This window comes from Dasypus novemcinctus, chromosome 16, assembly GCF_030445035.2.
Source record: "Dasypus novemcinctus isolate mDasNov1 chromosome 16, mDasNov1.1.hap2, whole genome shotgun sequence".
In the NCBI taxonomy this organism is placed as follows: domain Eukaryota; kingdom Metazoa; phylum Chordata; class Mammalia; order Cingulata; family Dasypodidae; genus Dasypus; species Dasypus novemcinctus.
Window position 1 is genome coordinate 36,823,726 of NC_080688.1, and position 20,651 is coordinate 36,844,376.

General features: G+C 37.4%; 1 protein-coding gene and 1 pseudogene across 7 annotated transcripts in view; one reads left to right on the forward strand and one right to left on the reverse strand.

Moving 5' to 3' along the window:
• Positions 1-20,651, forward strand: part of GREB1L (GREB1 like retinoic acid receptor coactivator) — a 293,082-nt gene that overhangs the window by 179,447 nt on the left and 92,984 nt on the right. The window lies entirely within an intron of this gene.
• Positions 1,824-20,405, reverse strand: LOC139436677 (DNA-3-methyladenine glycosylase pseudogene; annotated as a pseudogene).

The following is a 20,651-nucleotide window of genomic DNA, read 5'->3' on the forward strand; positions in this document are numbered from 1 at the left end:
GGGGAGGGGGACAGACGGGGACACATAAAAATAATACTTGAAGAAATAATGGCCAAAACTTTATGAGCTTGATGAAAACTATAAACCCATAGATCAAAGAAGTTCAGTGAAGCCCAAGGGCAAGAAATATGAAGGAAATTATACCAAGGCATATCATAGTCTATTGCTCAAAACTGAGAATAAAGAGACATAGTCATATTGCTTAAAACTGAGAATAAAGAGACAATCTTAAAACAGTCAGAGAAGAAAGACATATTACATACAGAGGAACAGAAAGAAGCATTTAGATTTCTCAAGAAAAATAAAATGAGTGAGAAGACAGTGGAGCAACATCTTTAAAGTACTGAAAGCAAAGAACTGTCAGCCAAGAATTCTATACTCAACAAAATATCTTTCAAATTGGACTTGCCCAGGACAACTAACAATAGAATAATGATGGTCAACACCCATCCCCCAAAAATGGAAAGTGCCTATAACTGCAAGCATGACAGTTCCATCCATGTGCCCCATTAGATCTAATCCCCTCTCAATCAGAAGCAGAGTAGACATCAACATCCCCAAATCCTCAAGATTGAGGAATGAACAAACATAAGGGGGGACTCCAACTTTGGACTGAAGTGGACTTATTCCAGCAATGGAAGAACTTGTAACATTGATATAAAGACAGTGGTTACCAGAGGTTCTGTGGGGGAGCAGAGGGAAGAATAGGTGTAACATGGGGCATTTTGTGTACATTGAAATTTTCCTGCATGATATTGCAATGACGGAAAGAGGCCATTATACATTTTGTCAAAACCTATCAAATTTTGCTGGGTGAAGTATAAACTGTAATGTGAACTATAGTTCATGATTAGTAGCAGTGCTTCAGTATATATTCATCAATTCTAACAAATGTACCACACTAATGAAAAATGTTAATATGGGAAAATATGGGAGGGGGAGGAGGTGGATTTTTGATGTAACATTTGTGTAATCTAAAGCTTTTTTAAAAATAAAAAAAAATGAAGGTGAAATAGAGATGCTTTCAGACATACAAAAACTGAAGGAAGCCATCACTAGCAAACTTGCTTTATAAGAAAAGGTACAGGAAGCAGTTCAGGCAGAAGTGTAATACTAGAGAGCATTCTGAATCTATACAAGTTATCTATACAACAGAATAAAAACCGCAGGAAATGGTATCTACATACAATTTTTTCTTTATTATTTAAATTATCTTAAAGGACAATTGACTGTTATACAAATATAATAACAATATATTGCTGAGTTTATAACATATGTAAAATTAAACACATGGCAATATCATAAAGGCCAGGAGGGGAGAAATAGAAATATACTATTATAAAGTTCTTTTACAATATGCGAAGTGGTGTAATATCACTTGAGAGTAGACTCTGATGAGTTAGAATATATGCCATAAATCCTAAAGCAACTACTAAAATAAACAGAGTTATAGCTAATAAACCAACAAATAAGATAAAAAGGAATCATAAGCTTGGTTAATCCAAAAGAAGCCTGAAAAAGAATAAAAGCAACAAAGAATGAGTGGTACATGTAGAAAGCAAATAGCAAGACAATAACCACATTAAATATCACATTAAATGTAAATGGCTTAACACCCAATTAAAAGATAAAAAAGCAAATTATGGTTAGGTTCACATTAGAGTTAGAATTGGGGAAAGTACACAGTGGGGTTAGGTTTACGGTTAAGGACAATATTATAGTTTGGTTAGAGTAAGATTAAAGTAAAAATAACAAAAAACAACAAAAAAAACTAAAGCCAAAACTAAACTTTTTTTTTCTAAAAAAACACGTTTATTTGGTTATTAAACAATTAAAACCCTCACGGGGTAGCCTCCAGTCCTGTCGGCCGTCCTGTGCACCACACTGACCCAGGGGCTGCCCCGGAAGTAAAAGCGCAGGGCTTCTGAGTCCGCTCCCCACTAGAGCCGATTCCCACCCAGGCGGCGGCTACCACGGGCAGCTCCAGCTCGTCGGCCCGCGGGGGCCCGCGCTCCAGCCACACGGCCTCGTCAGCAGCCAGGTCCCGCTGGTCGACGCTCTTGTCGATGACCAGGGCCTGGCACAGCTTGGAGGGGCCGCTGCACAGCTTTTGGTCCCGGGTGGCCCAGCCGGCCACGCCCCGCCGCAGGGCGCCGCGAAGCTGCCGCAGGGCATCCAGGCCGCCCAGGGGCTCCAGTGCCCGCAGGAGGACACACGCCCCGCCACCGCGGCTGGAGATGTTCATGCAGAAGAGCATGCCGTAGACGACGTAGACGTACAGGGTTCCGGGCGGCATGAACATGGCGCGATGCGCGCCGTCCGCCGGCCTCCCCGCAAGTGCGCTTTCCACCACGTGGCCGCGCAGCTCCGTGCGGTTGGGCAGCCGCCGCGCCAGCTCCTGCCCCGGAAACGCCCTGGCCAGCGGCACGGCGGGCTAGTCGAAGAACTCCTGCCCCAGGCGGGCAGGGCAGCCCTGCGGGCTCGAGAAGTAGATGCTGCGCTGGGGGCTTGGCGTGGCGGGCAGCACCCCACATAAGCTATAGTTATGATTTACGTATTGTTTTATCTTAAAAGAAATCTAACCTGAAAAGACAAAATTATAAAAGTAATTTTAAAAAAAGCAAGGCCCAACTCTGCTACTTACATGAAATACAATCAAAATATAAAGACAAAAAGAGGTTAAAGGTAAAAGAAATTTAAAAAGATATGTTAACACCAGTTTAAAAAAAAAAGCTTATGTGGCTATATTAATATTAAGCAAAGTAGAGAAAAGAATATTACCAGAGTTTAAAACAGTAATTTCAAAATGATAAAAGGATCAAGTAATCAGTAGGACATAATAATCATAAATGTTTGCACACCTAATAACAGAGCTTCAAAATATAATATATGAAGCAAAAATAATACCATTATTTTGAGAGGTGGACAAAGCCACAGTATATCCAGGTATTTCAATACCCATCTCTCAATAATTGATAGAACAGGTAGACAGAAAGGATAAAGAATATCCAAACAACACTATCAATCAACCATTTAACCTAATTGACATTTATAGTACACACCACGCAACAAAAATAAGATATACATTTTCCTTAAATTCATATAGAATATTTACCAAGACAGATCATATTCTAGGCCATAAAACAAGTCTCAATATATTTTACAGGATTCAAGATGTGCAAAATATGTTCTTTGGCCACAATGGAACTAATTTAGAAATCAGTAACAGAAATATTTCTGGAAAATCCTAATATTTAGAAACTTAAATACATACTTCTAAATAATCCATGGATTAAAGGAGAAATCAAAAGGGAAATTAGAAAGCATTTTTAACTTAATGGAAATACCATTAAATAGTATTAAGAGGTAAATTTATAGCATTAAACCTATAATAAAAAAGAAGAAAGTCTCAGAATAAATAACCTCAGTTTCCACCAGAAGAGAACAGAAAAAAGAAGAGCAAATTAAACCCAAAGTAAGTAGATAAAAGGAAATGAAGGTCAATGGGGGAATCGGTGAAATAGAAAACAGAAAAACGACAGAACAAATTAATAAAACAAAATCAATAAAATTGGTAAACCTCTAATCTGACTGATAGGGAAAAAAAGTGAGCAGATACAAATGACCAATATTGGGACTGAGAGAGGTGACATCACTAGAGATCCAAAATATAAGGATAGTAAGAGATTGTTAGGAACAACTTTATACTGGTAAGTTTGACAACTTGAATAAAATGGACAATTTTGTTGAAAAATATAAATTATAAAAGCTTAATCATCAAGAAATAGATGACCTGACTAGCCCTGTATCTATTAAACACATTGAAACTGTGGTTAAAAATCTTTCTTTAAAGAAAACTCCAGATCCAGATGACTTCACTGGTAAATTCTAGAAAACCTTGAATAAAGAGATAACAATTCTACCTGAAACTCTCCCCCAGAATTGAAGAGGATGGACTACTTTCAAGCTTATTCTAGCAGTCCTATGTGGCCTTGATACCAAAATCAGACAAATTTTGCAAAAAAAGAAAACTTGAGACCAATATCCCTCATGAAATAAATATAAAATTTTAAAAAAATTTTTAGCAAATCAAAATTTAAAATGTTAAAAGGATAATACATCATAACCAAATGGAGCTTACCCAGGTGCAGGGTTGTTTTAGCATTTGAATATCAATGTAATTTACCATGGTAACAAACAAAATCCAAGGTCATATTATCTTAGTAGATGCAGAAAAAAACTTTGATGAAATCCAACAATCCATTCCAGATAAAAATTCTTAAACTAGGAGTAGAATGGAGCTTCCTCAGCCAGATAAAGGGCAAAAAACTAATGGTAACAGACTGGATGCTTTCTCCCTACCACCAGGAACAAGAAAGACATGTCCACTTCTCCACTTCTAGCCTAGAACCTCTGCTACTAGAGGTTCTAGCCTGTGCAAGAAAAAGAAATAAAAGACACCTAGGTTTGAAGGGAAGAAGTACAACTTTTTATACACAGTCTGCATTATCATCCGTGTAGAAAATTCAAAGAAACATGGCAGGATAAAGATCAGTATACAGATATCAATTGTATTTCTCTCTGGAAGCAGTGAACTACCAGGATCTAAAATTTAAAGAATACCATTTATAGTAGCTTCAATAATATGAAATATACAGGGATAAATCTTACAAAAGGTATAAAGAACTCGACCCTGAATACTAGAAAACATAGTTGAGAAAAAGTAAAAAGACCAGAAAATGGGAGAGATTTACCTGGTTCATGGGTTAATATTATTAAGATGTCACTTATTCCCTAAATAATCTGTAGAGTCAACACAATCCATAGTCCCAGACTTTGGTCAAAATTGACAAGCTAGTTCTAAAATTCATATGGAAATGCAAAGAACTTAAAATAACCAAAACAATTCTGAAAAAGAAGAATAAGTTGTAAGACTGAACCTACCTAATTTCAGAAATTATTATAAAGCTATAATAATCAAAGCAGCACAGTACTAGTGTAAAGAAATATGAATAGATCAGTGGAACAACATACAACATCTAAAAGTAAATCTATTCATAATAGATCTATTAATAAAGGCACAAAGGCAATGAGATGAAGAAAGGAAATGCTGGAATAATTGGATATTCATATGCATTAAAAATGAACTTGAATTCACATTTCATACCACATACAGAAATAACCTCAAATGGGTCCTAGACCTAAGTGTAAAGTCTACAACTATAAAACTTGTTGAAGAAAAATAAGTAGAGGAAATACTTGTGACAGTTAGGCAAAGATTTCTTAGATACCACACCAAAAGCATAATTCATAAAAGAACAAATTGATAAATTCTATTTCAACAAAATTAAAAACTTCTCTGAAGAAGACACTGTTAAGAGAATGAAAAGAAAGTCAGAGACTGGGAGAAAAGCTTTGGAAAATATATAAAGGAATTATGTCCAGAATTTATGAAGAAATTTTCAAAACTCAGTAAGACTTCTGGGAAGATGGCAGGTTAGAAAGACATGGGACTTTCTTCTCTCCCAGAAAAAATAGCTAGAGGACAGGCAGAAATGGCCTGGAAAAAAACATTCCAGGGTTTAGAACTCCAGGTGAAACCTGGACACCATCCAGAAGAGAAAGGGGCACAGGAAAAAAATCTTGGCAGGAAGCCTTTGAGTAGAAGTTGCACCTGTATCTGCTGGTGTCCAACGAGCAGATAATTTTGAATTTTTCAGCCTCAGGCCAGTGGCTACAGACAGACAGGGCTGCTGGGATCCACCTCCCCAGGAAACTGGAGAGACACGCAGCCTAAAGCTGATTCAGCTTTTGGCCCACAAATTTGTTCTGCTGTGCCCCACAAGTATTTCCAGGGTGGGAGGGGTTGTGCCAATGTTTGCCCTGGAGCCAGCAAGGTACTAAAGAGATCTGACCCTCTCAATCACTGTCCCTACTGACCTGGACAGGTTGTTGAGGATTCAGAGGGGAGTGGAATTATTTCCAACCCAGGAAAAGGGAGAGGACCAGCAAAGGTTGGATAACAGCTTCTGAGAAAGTTTGAATTGCTAGGCCCTTAGCCTCCAAGCAAGATCCTCTTGTTACAAGCTGTGGTCATTGTTGCAGTGAACATACTCACCAGGCTTTGAACTGAGAGAGCTCTGAAGTGCTCCACCTGCTGGCCGAACAAGGATATGCATGTGAGGAAATTAAAAGTAAATACCAGAGGCTTTTTCTTGTCTTTACAGCCTGCCTCCTCAAGGTTCTCAGAAGCAGGTCTGCAACCCACTACTGGGTTCAGGGTCCAGATTTGAGTAATAGGGACACTCCTAAAAACCTAGAACAGGCTGACCCAAGAATCAAAGAATGGCAGTAATACACAGCCTCCTGCCACTAAAACCCTACAAAAGTGAGAAATTGAGCATCTGGTAATGCCACCATCCTAATGGGATGCCTAGACATCAGCAAAAAATTACAAGACATACTAAGGAAATGGAAGAAATGGCCCAAGAAAAGGAATATATCAAAGCCCTGTAAGAGAGGGAAGTGGATGTGACTCAGCCAACTGCGTTCTCAACTACCACATGGGAGATCACTAGTTCAGATCTGGTGCCTGCTAAAGAAGACAGTGAGCTGGTGTGACAAACAGGTGCAGTGAGCTGACACAACAAGAGATACAAGAAGAAAAAGCATGATGAGAGACACAACAAAGCAGGGAGTGGAGGTGGCTCAGGTGGTTAGGCACCTCCCTCCCACATTGCAGGTCCTGGTTTCAGCTCCCAGTCCTCCTAAAGAGACACGGGTGGGGAGAAATAAAATAACCCTTAAAACAAACAAACAAAAAGCCCTATCAGAGACACAGGATTTGAGACAACTAATCAAAGAGATGCCACAAGTTTCCAAAATCAAATTGAGTTGAAAGACAATATGGCTAAAGAGATAAAGGACATCAAGAAATCACTGAGGGCCACTGCCCATGTGGTACAGCAGTGCTCCAAAATGTATTCACCAGGTGCAGTGAATGTGCCATGACGATGGAACAGGTTGTTGATGTGGGAGGAGTGGGGTGAAGGGGGTGGGGTGTATATGGGGACCTCATATTTTTTTAATGTAACATTTAAAAGAAAATAATAAGAAAAAAGAAATAATGCATAATAGTTGACATTTTAAAAAAAGTCACTGAGGAAAGTGGACTTGGCTCAACAGATAGAGTGCCCACCTACCACATGGGAGGTCCATGGTTCAAACCCAGGGCTTCCTTGACCAATGTGGAGCTGGCCCACGTGCAGTGCTGATGTGTGTAGGGGAGCCCCACGCATAAGGAGTGTGCCCCATAAGGAGAGCCGCCCAGCGCAAAAAAAAGTTCAACCTGCCCAGGAGTGGTGGCTGCACACACAGAGAGCTGATGCAGCAAGATGATGCAACAAAAAGAGACACAGATTCTCAGCTGACAAGAATAGAAGCAGATGCAGAAGAACACACAGCGAATGGACACAGAGAACAGACAACTGGGGCAGGAGAAGGGGGAGAGAAATAAATCTTAAAAAAAAAAAAAAAGTCACTGAGTGAGCACAAAAAGAATTTGAAAACCTGAAGAGAAAAATAACAGGGGAGTCGATGTTGCTCAAGTGATTGAACTCCCGCCTACCACATGGGAGGTCTGTGGTTTGGTTCCTGGTGCCTCCTAAAGAAGACAGCGAGCTGGCATGACAGGCAGGTATGGCAAGCTGACACAACAAGATGACACAACAACAGACACAAGAAGGAAAACATAATGAGAAACACAACAAAGCAAGGAGCAGAGGTTCCTGGTGCCTCCTAAAGAAGACAAGCAAGACAGCTGTTTGCAACAAAATGATGCAACAAGAGACACAGGAGGAAAAACGTAATGAGAGACACAACAAAGCAGGGAATGGAGATGGCTTAAGCAAATGGTGCCTCCCTCCCACATCAGAGGTCCCAGGTTCAGTTCCCGGTGCCTCCTAAAGAAACAAAAGAAGACAAAAAGAGAAAAGTTGCCAGCAAAGAATTCTTTACAAGCTAGACCTAACAGACATACACAGAACATTCCATCCCAAATCAGTGGGTTATACATTCTTCTCAAGTGCTTATGGATCTTTCTCCAGGATAGACCATACATTAGGTCACAATGCAGGTCTCAATAAATTTTAAAAGATTGAAATTATACAAATTTTCATTTATACATTCTTTTCAAATGCTCATGGATCTTTCTCCATAATAGAATGTGTGTCAGGTCACAAATTACCCAACTCATTTTATGAAGCCAACATTATCCTAATGCAAAAGCCAGATAAAGATACTACAAGAAAAGGAAATTACAGACTAATCTCTCTAATGAACATAGATGCAAACATTCTCAACAAAATACTTGCAAATGGAATCCAACAGAATATCAAAAAGAATTGTACACTACAACCAAATGGGATTTATTCCTGATATGCAAGGGTGGTTCAACCTAAGAAAATCAATTAACGTAATACACCACATTAACAAATTGAAGGGAAAAAAAACACTTGATCATCTCAATCAATGCAGAAAAGGCAACATCCTTTCTTGATAAAAACACTTAGAAAGATAGAAATAGAAGGAAAAGTCATCAATATGATGAAGGGCATATATGAAAAACCCTCAGCCAACATTGTACTCTGTGGGGAAAAGTTGAAAGCTTTTGCTCTGAGATCGGGAACAAGATGAGGATGCCCACTGTCATCCCTGTTGTTCAATATTGTACTAGACGTTCTAGCTAGAGCAATTAGACAAGAAAAAAAAGGCATCCAAATAGGAAAAGAGGAAATAAAACTCTCGCTCTTCTCAGATGACGTGGTCCTGTTTTGAGAAAACTCTGAAATTTCTATGGCAAAGCTACTTCAGCTAATAAACAAGTTTAGAAAAGTGGCAGTATACCTGATCAACATGCAAAAATCAGATATGTTTTCGTACATGAGAATTGAACAAACTGAGAATGAAATTGGGGAAATTTTCATTTACAATAACAACAAAAAGACTCAAATACCTAGGAATCAATTTAGCCAAAGACGTATAAAACCTATATGCAGAAAACTACAAAACAATACTAAAATTATTCAGTGAAGACCTAAAGAAATGGAAAGACATTCCTTGCTCATGGATTGAAAGACTAAATATAGTGAAGATGTCAATCCTATCCAAACTGATTTATAGATTCAATGCAATACCAATAAAAATTTCAACAGCCTACTTTACAGAAATAGAAAAGGCAATTATCAAATTTATTTGGAAAGGAAAGTGGACACAAATAGCCAAAAGCATTCTAAAAAAGGAGAGCGATGTGGTAGGACTTTCATTGCCTGACCTTGAAGCATACTACAAAGCTACAGTGGTCAAAATAGCATGGTGTTGGCATAAAGATGGACACATTGATCAGTGGAATAAATTGAGAGTCCAGAAATAAACCCTCACCTCTATCGTCAACTGATTTTTGACAAACCTACCAAGCTCATATTACCGGGAAAAAAAGTCTGTTCAACAAATGTTGCTAAGAAAAATCAGTATCTATAACCCAAAGAATAAAAGAAGACTCCTATCTCACTCCCTATATAAGAATCAACTCAAAATGGATCAAAGACTTAACTATAAAAGCCAAGACCATAAAACTACTAGAAGAAAATGTAGGGAAACATCTTCAGGATCTTTTGGTAGGTGGTGGTTTCTTGGATCTTATACTCAAAGCTCAAGCAATAAAAGGAAAAATAGATAAATGGGACCTCCTCAAATTAAACACTTTTGTACCTCACAGGACTTTGTTGAAAGGGTGAAAAACAGCTGACTCAAGGGAGAAGATTTTTGGAAATCACATATCCAATGAAGGTTTAATATCCATGGTATATGAAGAGATTTGAAACTCAACAGTAAAAAGACAAACAGCCTGATTAAAAAATGGACAAAATGGGGGTGGGTGAGTGGGGAGTGGGTTTTACAGGAACCTCTTATGTTTTTTACTGTTAATGTTCTTTGTGGTCTACTAACTTTAATTTTAAAAAGTGTAAAAAAAAAAAAAACGGGCAAAAGACTTCGATAGACATTTGCCTAAAGAAGAAATACAAATGGTGAAAAACACATGAAAAAATGTTCAACATCACTAGTGATTAGGGAAGTGCAAATCAAAGCTACAATGAGATGTCATTTCACACCTATTAGAATGGCCACTATTAAAAAGAGAGAACTATTAATACAAGTTTTGAAAAGGATTTGGCAAGATAGAAACCCTTATTCACTGTTGGTAGGAATGTAAAATGGTACAGTCACTGTGGAGGACTATTTGGCAATTCATTAAGAATTGAAAATAGATTTGCCACATGACTTGGCAATACCACTATTGGGTATATACCCAGAAGAACTGAGAACACACTGATTGTAGCAGTTTGGTATTGTTTATGAATTCCAAAAATAGATATTAGAATGTGTTGGTCAACTGCTCTGTTCCTCTGGGCATATTAGATTGTATTAGATTCAGAGGTTTCACTTTTACTTTCTTAAATCAAGATTAGGGCTTTTATTTGACCACGTCATGAGGGTGTGCAGGGTTGAGTCCCCACTCCCTTGGTGGGAAAAAAACTGATTCTCACACAGAAGTAAATACACGAAGAAGGAGAACACAGAGGAAGAGAGACAGCCCATTAGAAAGGACCCTGTAGCCCCAGGAAAAGAGATGAGCCTGATAGTTCACAGCTGACCTTGTGAAGAGATCAGAGGAGGTGAGTCCAGAAAGAGATGAGCTGAAACTGGAAGAAGCTGGAAGAGGAAGGAGGAAGCCCGAACCCTCGCAGACATCACCTGTCATCTTGCCTCACCAAGTAGCAACAGACTTTTGGTGAGGAAGTACCTCTTATGATACCTCTTATGATACCTTGGACTCTTCAGGACCTGATAACTGTAAGCTTCTACCCCAAATAAACACCCTTTATAAAAGCCAACAGGTTTCTGATATTTTGCATCAGCACTCCTTTGGCTAATACACCAATGTGCATAGTGGCGTTATTCACAATTGCCAAAAGATGGAAACAACCTAGCTATCTATCAAGTGATGAATGAATAAACAAACTATGGTGTAGACACAATGGAATATTATTCAGCTGTAAGAAGAAATAAAGTTGTGAAGCATATGACAGCATGGAAGAACCTGGAGGATTTTGTGTATGTGAAGCAAGACACAAAAGGACAAATACTGTATAATTGTGCTATTAGGAACTAAATATATAGTGTAAACTCATGGAGTTAACAACTAGAACATGGGTCACCAGAAAATAGGATGGGATAGAGAATGGAAATTTATGCATTAACTTGTGCAGAATTAGTAAAAAGATTATTTGTTAATCTTTGGAAATGAGTAGAAAAGGTGAATGTACAACATGGTGTTTGTAACCAGCATTGCTAATACATGGGTATGACAGTGGTTGAAAGGGAGAGTTTAAGGTCATGTATATTACTAGAAGGAAAGCTAAAAAAATGTAACATGCGATTGTAATTGTATAACATAGTGAACCTCATGTAAAACATGAATATGGGTAATATTGCATATATAAGACTCATTTCTTTGAAACTGAACAAATGTATGTTAATGTTACAAGATATTAATATCAGGCAAAATAAATAAATAAACCATTATCCTAAATGAGGCAAACCAGATTCAAATACTCATATTGTATGATTCCATTTATATAAAATGTAAAAGTAAGTCAATTTCTAAAGATAGAATTAGATTGATGGTTATGTAGGACTGGGGAAGGATAGAGGGATTGAGAGGTGACTGCTAAGGGGTGTAGAGTTTTTCTTTTTGGAATAATGAAATTGATCTAAATTTTTTTGTGGTGGTAAATGCACAACACTGTGATTATATTAAAGCCATTGATGTTTACTGTGGATAGATTTTATCATATGTGACTATATCTCAATAAAATTGCTTTAAAAAGTCAATAAGACAATAAGACAGTATTAATGATAATTAAGCTCATGAGAAGATGTTTAACACTATAAGACATTAGGGAAATGTAAATTAGAACCAAAGTGGAATATCACTACACACTTATTAAAATGGCTAAAATTAAAAGATTGACTAAATCAAGTGTTGTTCAGAATGTGGAAGACCTGGAACACTAACTTAGTGCTGGTAGGAATGTGAAATGGTATAATTACTTTGAAAAACAGTTTGGCAGTTTCTTAAGAAGTTAAACATACACCTACCCTATGGTCTAGCCATTCTATTATTTGGTATTTATGCACAAGAAGAGGAAATATATGCCATACAAACACTTGTACACAAATATTCATAGCATTTATTTGTAATAGTTAGAAACTGAAAACAGTCCAAAAGTCCATCAATAAGAGAATAGATAAACAAATTGTATACCCATAAAATGTGATACTGCTTATCAATAAACAGGAACGAGCTGCTGATACTCATAGCAACATAGAAGAATCTCAAAATAGTCTCAGCAAGTGAAAGAAGCCAAACAAAATTTTAAAAGAGTAATACTGTGTGATTACATTTACATAAAACTATAGAAAAAACAAAATAATCTATAGTGACAGAAAACAGATCAATGGTTGCTTGTGGACAGGGGAGTCGGGGAAGTACAGGAGATTACAAAGGAGCACAAGGGGGAAACAGACTTGGCCCAGTGGTTAGGGCATCTGTCTACCACATGGGAGGTCCACGGTTCAAACCCCGGGCCTCCTTGATCCTTGATCCGTGTGGAGCTGGCCCATGCACACTGCTGATGCACGCAAGGAGCGCTGATGCACGCAAGGAGCGCTGATGCGTGCAAGGAGTGCCCTGCCACGCAGTGGTGTCCCCTGCGTAGGGGAGCCCCACACACAAGGAGTGCGCCCCGTAAGGAGAGCCGCCCAGCGCGAAAGAAAGTGCAGCCTGTCCAGGAATGGCGCCGCCCACACTTCCTGTGTGGCTGACAAAGCGGACAAAGAAACAAGACGCAGCAAATAGACACAGAGAACAGACAACAGGGGGTGTGGGGGGATTAAATAAATAAATAAATCTTTTTTAAAAAATGGTTTAAAAAAAAACAGCAAAGGAGCACAAGGAAACTTGGGGTGATAAATATGTTCACTATTTTGATTGTGGTGATGGTGTCAAGGGTCTACAGATGTTAAAACTTACCAAATTGTATATTTTAAGTATGTGCACTTTATTGTTGGTTATACCTCCATAAAGTTGTCTGAAAACCAACAGCATAAGAATTAGGAGAATATCTAATTTAATATAAATTTTAAGAAGAAAATGTGTTCATGTTTTAATTAAATGCTAAGTCTGTTTAACAGTAAAACAGGCTGACAAAAATAATGCAGCCTCAGAGTGCATTAATGGAAATATGGTGTCAAGACTGGAATTCTGAGAACCAGCTCAGCTATGGATGGCTCGAAGGGAAGGCAACACAGAACTTTAGAAAATAAAGGACAGAGAGAAAGACATAAGAGAGGAGATAAAGCTGGAACCAGGGGACTCATGGCTTCTGGAACTGAGAGCCTTGACCCTAGTGTCCACCTCGTATTTATTGGAAACCCCCGAGCAGCTGTTTGCTATCAGAACTGTAACATCATCTGCAATAGTAGAGAACAACTGCAACATCTACAGTAAGGCAACATCTACAGTGGAACGATGAAACTCTTTTTCCCACACTGGAAGGATGTTATTCTTTTTAAAATTTTTATTAGAAATATGCATAAAATACATAAATTTACAGAATTCCCATATACCACCCTATTATTTTTTTACCTTTTCTTTAAATTAGAGAAGTTGTGAGTTATCAAATAATCATGCATACCATACAGGAATCCTATACATCCTCTACCACAGACACCTTACATTGTTGTGAAACATTTGTTACCAATGATGAAAGAACATCATCATATTACTGCTGTCTGTAGCTTATATTTGGCATGTTTTCTCCACAAGCCATCCTATAATTAACACCATGTATTAGTATTGTGTATTTATGATAGTTCATGAGAGAATGTTCTCATATTTGTACTGTTAATCATAGGCCATCTTCCACCATGCCACCCTACTATGAATACCTTGCATTAGTGTGGTACATTTGTTATAATTAATGAAAGCACATTTTTGTAATTGTACTGTTAACTACAGTCCATTATTTACAATTAGGGTTTACTATTTATGTTGTACCATGTTTTAAAAAATTTTTATTCTAGTAACATATATGACATAAAATTTTCCCTTTTAACCACATTCAAATATATAATTTAGTGCTGTTAATCATACTCACCATGTTGTGCTACCATCACTACCATCTATTACCATAAATTCACAATCAGTCCAAATAGAAGCTCTGTACAATTTAAGCATTAACTCCCCACTTTCCCTAAGTCAGCCTCTGGTAACCTATATTCTAGATTCTAACTGTGAGTTTGCCTATGTCAGATGAGTGAGTTCATTCAATAGTTATCCTTTTGTGTCTGACTTATTTCACTCCACATGATGTCCTCAGTGTTCATCTATGTTGTCACATGTATCAGGACTTTATTTCTTTTTACAGTAGAATAATCCATTGTATGTATATACCACATTTTGTTTATCCGTTCATTAGTTGATGGGCACTTGGGTTACTTCCATCCTTTGGCAATTGTAAATAATCCCGCAATGAATATTGTGTGCAAATATCTGTTCAAGTTCCTGCTTTCAGTTTTTGGGGATATATACCTAGATGTGGAATCCCTAGGTCATCCTGGTAATTCTATGCTTAATTTTTCTGAGAAACTGCCAAACTATACTCCACAGTGGCTGCAGCATTTTATATTTCCACCAGCAGTAAGTGTTCCTATTTCTCCATAGCCTCTCCAACACTTGTAATTTTCTTTTTTTTTAAAAATAGTAGCCATTCTAGGGGGTGTGAAATGATATCTCATTGTAATTTTGATTTGCATTTCCTTAATAGCTAATGATGTTGGGCATCTTTTCGTGGGCTTTTTGGCCATTTGTATATCTTTTTTGGAGAAATGTCTGTTCGTTTTGCCCATTTTTACATTGGGTTGTTTGTCTTTTTAGTGTTGAGCTGTAGATATTTTTTATATATTCTCAATATTAAGCGCTTATTGGATATGTGGTTTCCAAATATTTTCTGGCGTAGGTTGCCTTTTCACTTTCATGATAAAGTTTTAAATTTTGATGAAGTCCCATTCATCAGTTTTTTCTTTGTTGCTTGTGCTTTGGGTGTAAAAGAAATCATTGTCTAACAAAACATCCTGAAGTTGATTCCCTATGTTTTCTTGTTTGAGTTTTACGGTCCTGGTTTTATTTAGGTCTTTGACCCATTTTAGGTTAATTTTTTTGTATATGGTGTGAAGTATGGAGTCCCCCTTCATTCTTTTGCATTTGGAGATCCAGTTTTCCCAGCACCATTTGTTGAAGATACTGTTCTTTCCCAATTGAGTAGACTTGGCAGCCATATTGAAAATCCACTGGCCATATATAATTGTCAATTGAGAGAAAGCTAGAGGATAATCTAGGGACTGAATAACATAGTGAACCGGTACAAATATAAAAATGTTCTATTATGAACTAGAACATATGTACATCACTATTACAAGGTGGTAAGAATATGGAGATGCGTGGAAAAAATACAATTAATGTAATTTATGGACTATAGTTAACAGCAATATTGTAATATTCTTGCATCATTGTCAAAGAAAGTACTATGTTAATAATGGGGGGGGTATGGAAAAAATATACCAAATATAGCCTATTGACCACAGTTAGTGGTAATAGTCTGAATATGTTTTCTCATAATCTGTAACAAATGTTCCAGAACAGTGTAAGGTGTTGGTGGAGGGGCTTATATGGGAATTCTGCATAATATGCATGATTGTTTTGTAAGTTCACAACTTCTCTAATAGTAATAGTTATATATATATATATGTGTGTGTGTGTGTGTGTGTGTGTGTGTGTGTGTGTATAAACTAGTCATAGATGTGAGGGTCTATTTCTGAACTCTCAATTCCATTGGTCTATATATCTGTCTTGTGCCAGTACCATGCTCTTTGGACCACTGTAGTTTTATAATAAAGTCGGGAGGTGTGAGTCCTCTGACTTCATTCCTCCTTTTCAAGATGGTTTTTGGCTATTTACAGCCCCTTACACTTCCAAATAAAATTGATAAATAGTACAATAGGCTATTGGAATTTTGAGTGGGACTACATTGACTCTGTAAATTGTTTCTAATAGAATTGGCATTAGAACAATATTTAGTCTTCCAATCCATTAGTATGGAAAGTCCTTCCATTTATTTAGATCTTCTTTGACTTCTTTTAGAAACGTTTTGTAGTTTTCTGTGTATAAGTGGAAGGACATTACTCTTAATTGCAGTCTATGGTGTTAAAATAGGTCTAGAATATTTTACTCAAGAAAAAGGCAAATTGCAGTCTACATTTTCTATATGTGTTAAGGGTAAAAAGAGAGCTCATAAAGAATAAAATGGGAAGTAAATGTGGCTCAAGTGAATTGAGCTCCCACGTACCACGTGGGAGGTTCCTGGTTTGGTTTCCAGTGCCTTCTGAAGAAGACAAGCAAGACAATGAGTGGGTGCAGCAGGCAGGCACACAAGCTGGCACAACAAGATGACGCAACAAAGAGACACAAAGAGGAAACACAACAAAGTAAGGAGCTGAGGTGGCTCAAGCAATGGGGCTCCTCTCTCCCACATGGGAGGTCCCAGTTTCGGTTCCTGGTGCCTCCTAAAGAGAAGACAAACAGACACAGAGAGCAAACAGCAAGAGCAAACAATGGGAGGGGGGATAAATAAATAAAATAAATCTTAAAAAAAAAGAATAAAGCCCTCACATTTGCACACAGATGTTCATAGCAGCATTATTCACAATTGCTAAAATATGGATCCAGCTCAAGTGTCCATCAACTGATGAATGGATAAACAAAATGTGGTATATACATACAATGGAATACTATTCAGCTGTAAGAAGAAATGAAATTGGAATGCATATGACAACATGAATGAACCTTGAAGATACTATGTTAAGTGAAATAAGCCAGACACAAAAGAACAAATACCGTGTGGTCTCACTAATAGGAACAAAATGCGATAAGTAAATTCACAGAGGTACGCTCTACAATATAGGTTATTAGGAGATAGAATGTATGTTGAGAATGGGAGCTGATGCTTAATGTATGTAGAATTTTTAATAAGGTTTATTGTAAAAGTGTGAAATGAATAGAATTGATGGCAATACTTTATAGTGACTATAACTAGCACTGCTGATTTATGAGATTATGGCTGAAGGGGGTTGTCTGTGGACATAAGTGCCAATTGAAAGGAAACTAGAGAATAACTAGGGAACATGTAACAGTGATTTCGATAGGGGATGAAGATTGTGGTTAATAGTATAAATATTAGAATGTTCTTATTTTACAAAGTGTTAAGAATATGGTGATACATGGGAAAATTACAACTAATGTAACATGGATAATATATTTTTGCAGCAATGGCAAAGAAGATATATTATTCTAAAAGACAATGATGGGAGTATAAGAAAATATGGAATTTTTCCTTTTGGAGTAATGAAAACGTTCTAAAATTGACTGAGGTGATATCAGCACAACTCTGTGATGAAAATGAGAGCCACTGAGTGTACACTTTGAATGGATTGTACAAAACATGGGGCTGTTTAACACAGGGAATCCAGTGGTGGGAAGGTAGAGTGTAATTAAGAGGAAAAATATAAGAACGTTCTCTCATGAACTATAACAAATGCATAATACTAAAACAGAGTGTTAATCTGGTGGTTTGGGGGAAAAGTACACCAAATGTAAGATGTGGGCTATAGTTAGTAGTGATATTTTGATGATGCTCTTTCATAGTTTGTAACAAATCTTGTCACAACAAATGTGGGGTGATGTATGGGAATCCAGTATGATGATAAGTATGTTTATTTTGTAAGTTTACAACTATACTATATACTTATTGTTTCTGTATATTCATCTATGAATACTTTATTATTTTTTAAATTATGTGTTTATTGATCAGCAGGCCCCATTATCATATTGATGTCAGCTTTTCGTAAATTCAGTTAATGTCCCAATATTACTGTATGGATTTTTTTTTATTTTTTATTTTAGGAGGTGTCAGAGATTGAACTCAGGACCTCGTACATAGGAAGCAGGCGCTCAAACCACTGAGCTATACCCACTCCCCTGAATGATAGACTTTAATAACATTTTATTTAAAAAAGAATAAAGCTCTCAATCTTCTGGCAAACCCTTAACAAGATTTAGCAAAACATGTATTTATTGAGTATCCACCATGTTCTAGGCACTGTGCCAAACAACTTGTTATTGAGAGAGGTTTTAGTATCATTTTGCAGATCATGAAACATTCTCAGGGAGTGTTAGTATTTGTCTAAAAAAAGGAGCTAGAAAGTGATAAAACTAGGATTCAAGTTTTTTCTACTCCCTATTTAATTGACTCCATTTATTTAGAAAGTTTTTTTCCCCCCAGTGATTTTGGATTAACAGAGAGTAATAGGAAAGCAGACATGACTAAACTGATAGAGTGTCTGCCTACCATATGGGAGATCCAGGGTTCAAACTCATGTCCTCCTGACCCGTGTGGTGAACTGGCCCACGTGCAGTGCTGCCACATGCAAGGAGTGTTGTGCCACGCAGGGGTGTCCACCATGTAGAGGTGCCCCACACTCAAGGAGCACACCCTGCAAGGAGAGTCGCCCTGCGAAAAAAGCGCAGCCTACCCAGGAGTGGCACCGCACACATGGAGAGCTGATGCAGCAAGATGACACAACAAAAAAGAGATGCAGTTTCCCAGTGTCCCCAGATAATGCAAGCCGTCACAGAAGAACACACAGTGAATGGACAGAGAGAGCAGACAATGGGAGGGGAAGGGGAGAGAAATAAAAAACAAAACAAAACAGTTATTGAACAATTGCATAAAGGGGATATGATAATGTTTCCCCCTTTTTTTCCCCCCGTTTTCTTTCTTTAACCATGATAATGGCAGTCATTGCGCCAGGAGGTGGAAATGTCCTCAAGGAGCTCATGACCCAGTAGGAGAGACAAGGTGTTACAAACTTTACAGCATAGTGAGCAGAGCTGTGGCTTGCTCAAGGAACTTTCCAAGTTTATGAATCTTCCCCCTTGAAATGGATATGAAATTACTTGTAGAGAGTAATCAGGTCCTGGCAAGAAATAGATGATGGACAGTCATCTACTTACCTTACTCTATCTAAGCACCAATTCCTCACAAACCCCATGGATCAAATTCTGAGCAACATTATAGGCTATCACATTTTGGACATTTGGGGCTGCTCACAAATAAAACTACTAGTGTTAAATACTAAATTTAGAAATGACATCATAATAAATACAAGATTAGAAATATATGGAAAGTGGTAAAGAATAATATAATTGGATTTACGTTTTGGAAAGGTCAATCTGACCTTATCTGTGATACCTGATTTTTTATTATATTCTATTATTTATTTATATGTATTACTTATGAAAAAGGGTTAAATAAATTTTCAGAAATTAAAAATAAGACCACGGAGTCTGATCAGATTTCCTGAGATGAATAAGAGAGTTAGAGAACACCAATAATTTGGTAGACAAAGGAAAACTTACACAAGGACAGCGCTTGTCTTGTTCATCATTTTATCCATAGACCCTAGCAAGGTTCATAGCATTTGGTGCATTGGCCCATTGGTAAATAAATAAAATATGCAGCCATGGGATTCAGTAAGATAGGGACTGAAAAATTTCTCTTGGACTTGAAAATTAGGTCATTGATAACTTTGTAAAAGCAGTTTCTTTGGAGTGGAATTACTCTTTGAAGTCACTATGTGTAATCTGATTTGGCAGTAGGTGCTCACTTTGTACATTTAAGAAGTATTTTTGATGTTGATCAATCTACATGTAACTATTTTCTATCCTTTTAAAAATTCATTTATTCCACTGTTTTGAAACATTTACTTTCTTCAAATATGCATGAGTGTGTATACATACATACATATATAATTTATTCATATATATACAGTGAAAAGCTTATCTTCCATCCTATCTGACCTCTATATATTCCCCCCAAAAATAGCCACTGCAATCAGTTTCTTTTTGATTTTCTTTGTATCTATTCAAGCAAACACAAACATAGATTCTTTTTTTAAAGATTTATTTATTTGTTTAACTCCCCTCCCCCACCACCACCCCCCCCGTTGTTTGTGCTTACTGTTTCTGTTCGTTGTGTGCTCATGTTTTTAGGAGGCACTGAAACCGAACCATCACTTAAGCCACCTCTACTCCCTGCTTTGCTGGGTCTCTCATTGTGTTTTCCTCCTTGTGTCTCCTGTTGCATCAGCTCACCTCGGCAGCCGGTCATGTCAGCTCTTTGTCTTCCTCCTGTTCTTTGGGAGGCACCAGGAACTAAATCTGGGACCTCCCATGTGGTAGGCAGGAACCCAACAGCTTGAGCCACATCTACCTCCCTAAATATAGATTCTTATTATATTTTTGTTACTCCAAAGACAGCATTGTATACACATTATTCTGTACTTACTTTTCATATTGCTATGTCAGAGAGATCTTTCCAGATCAACAGAGCTTCCTCATAATTTTGTACTGCTGC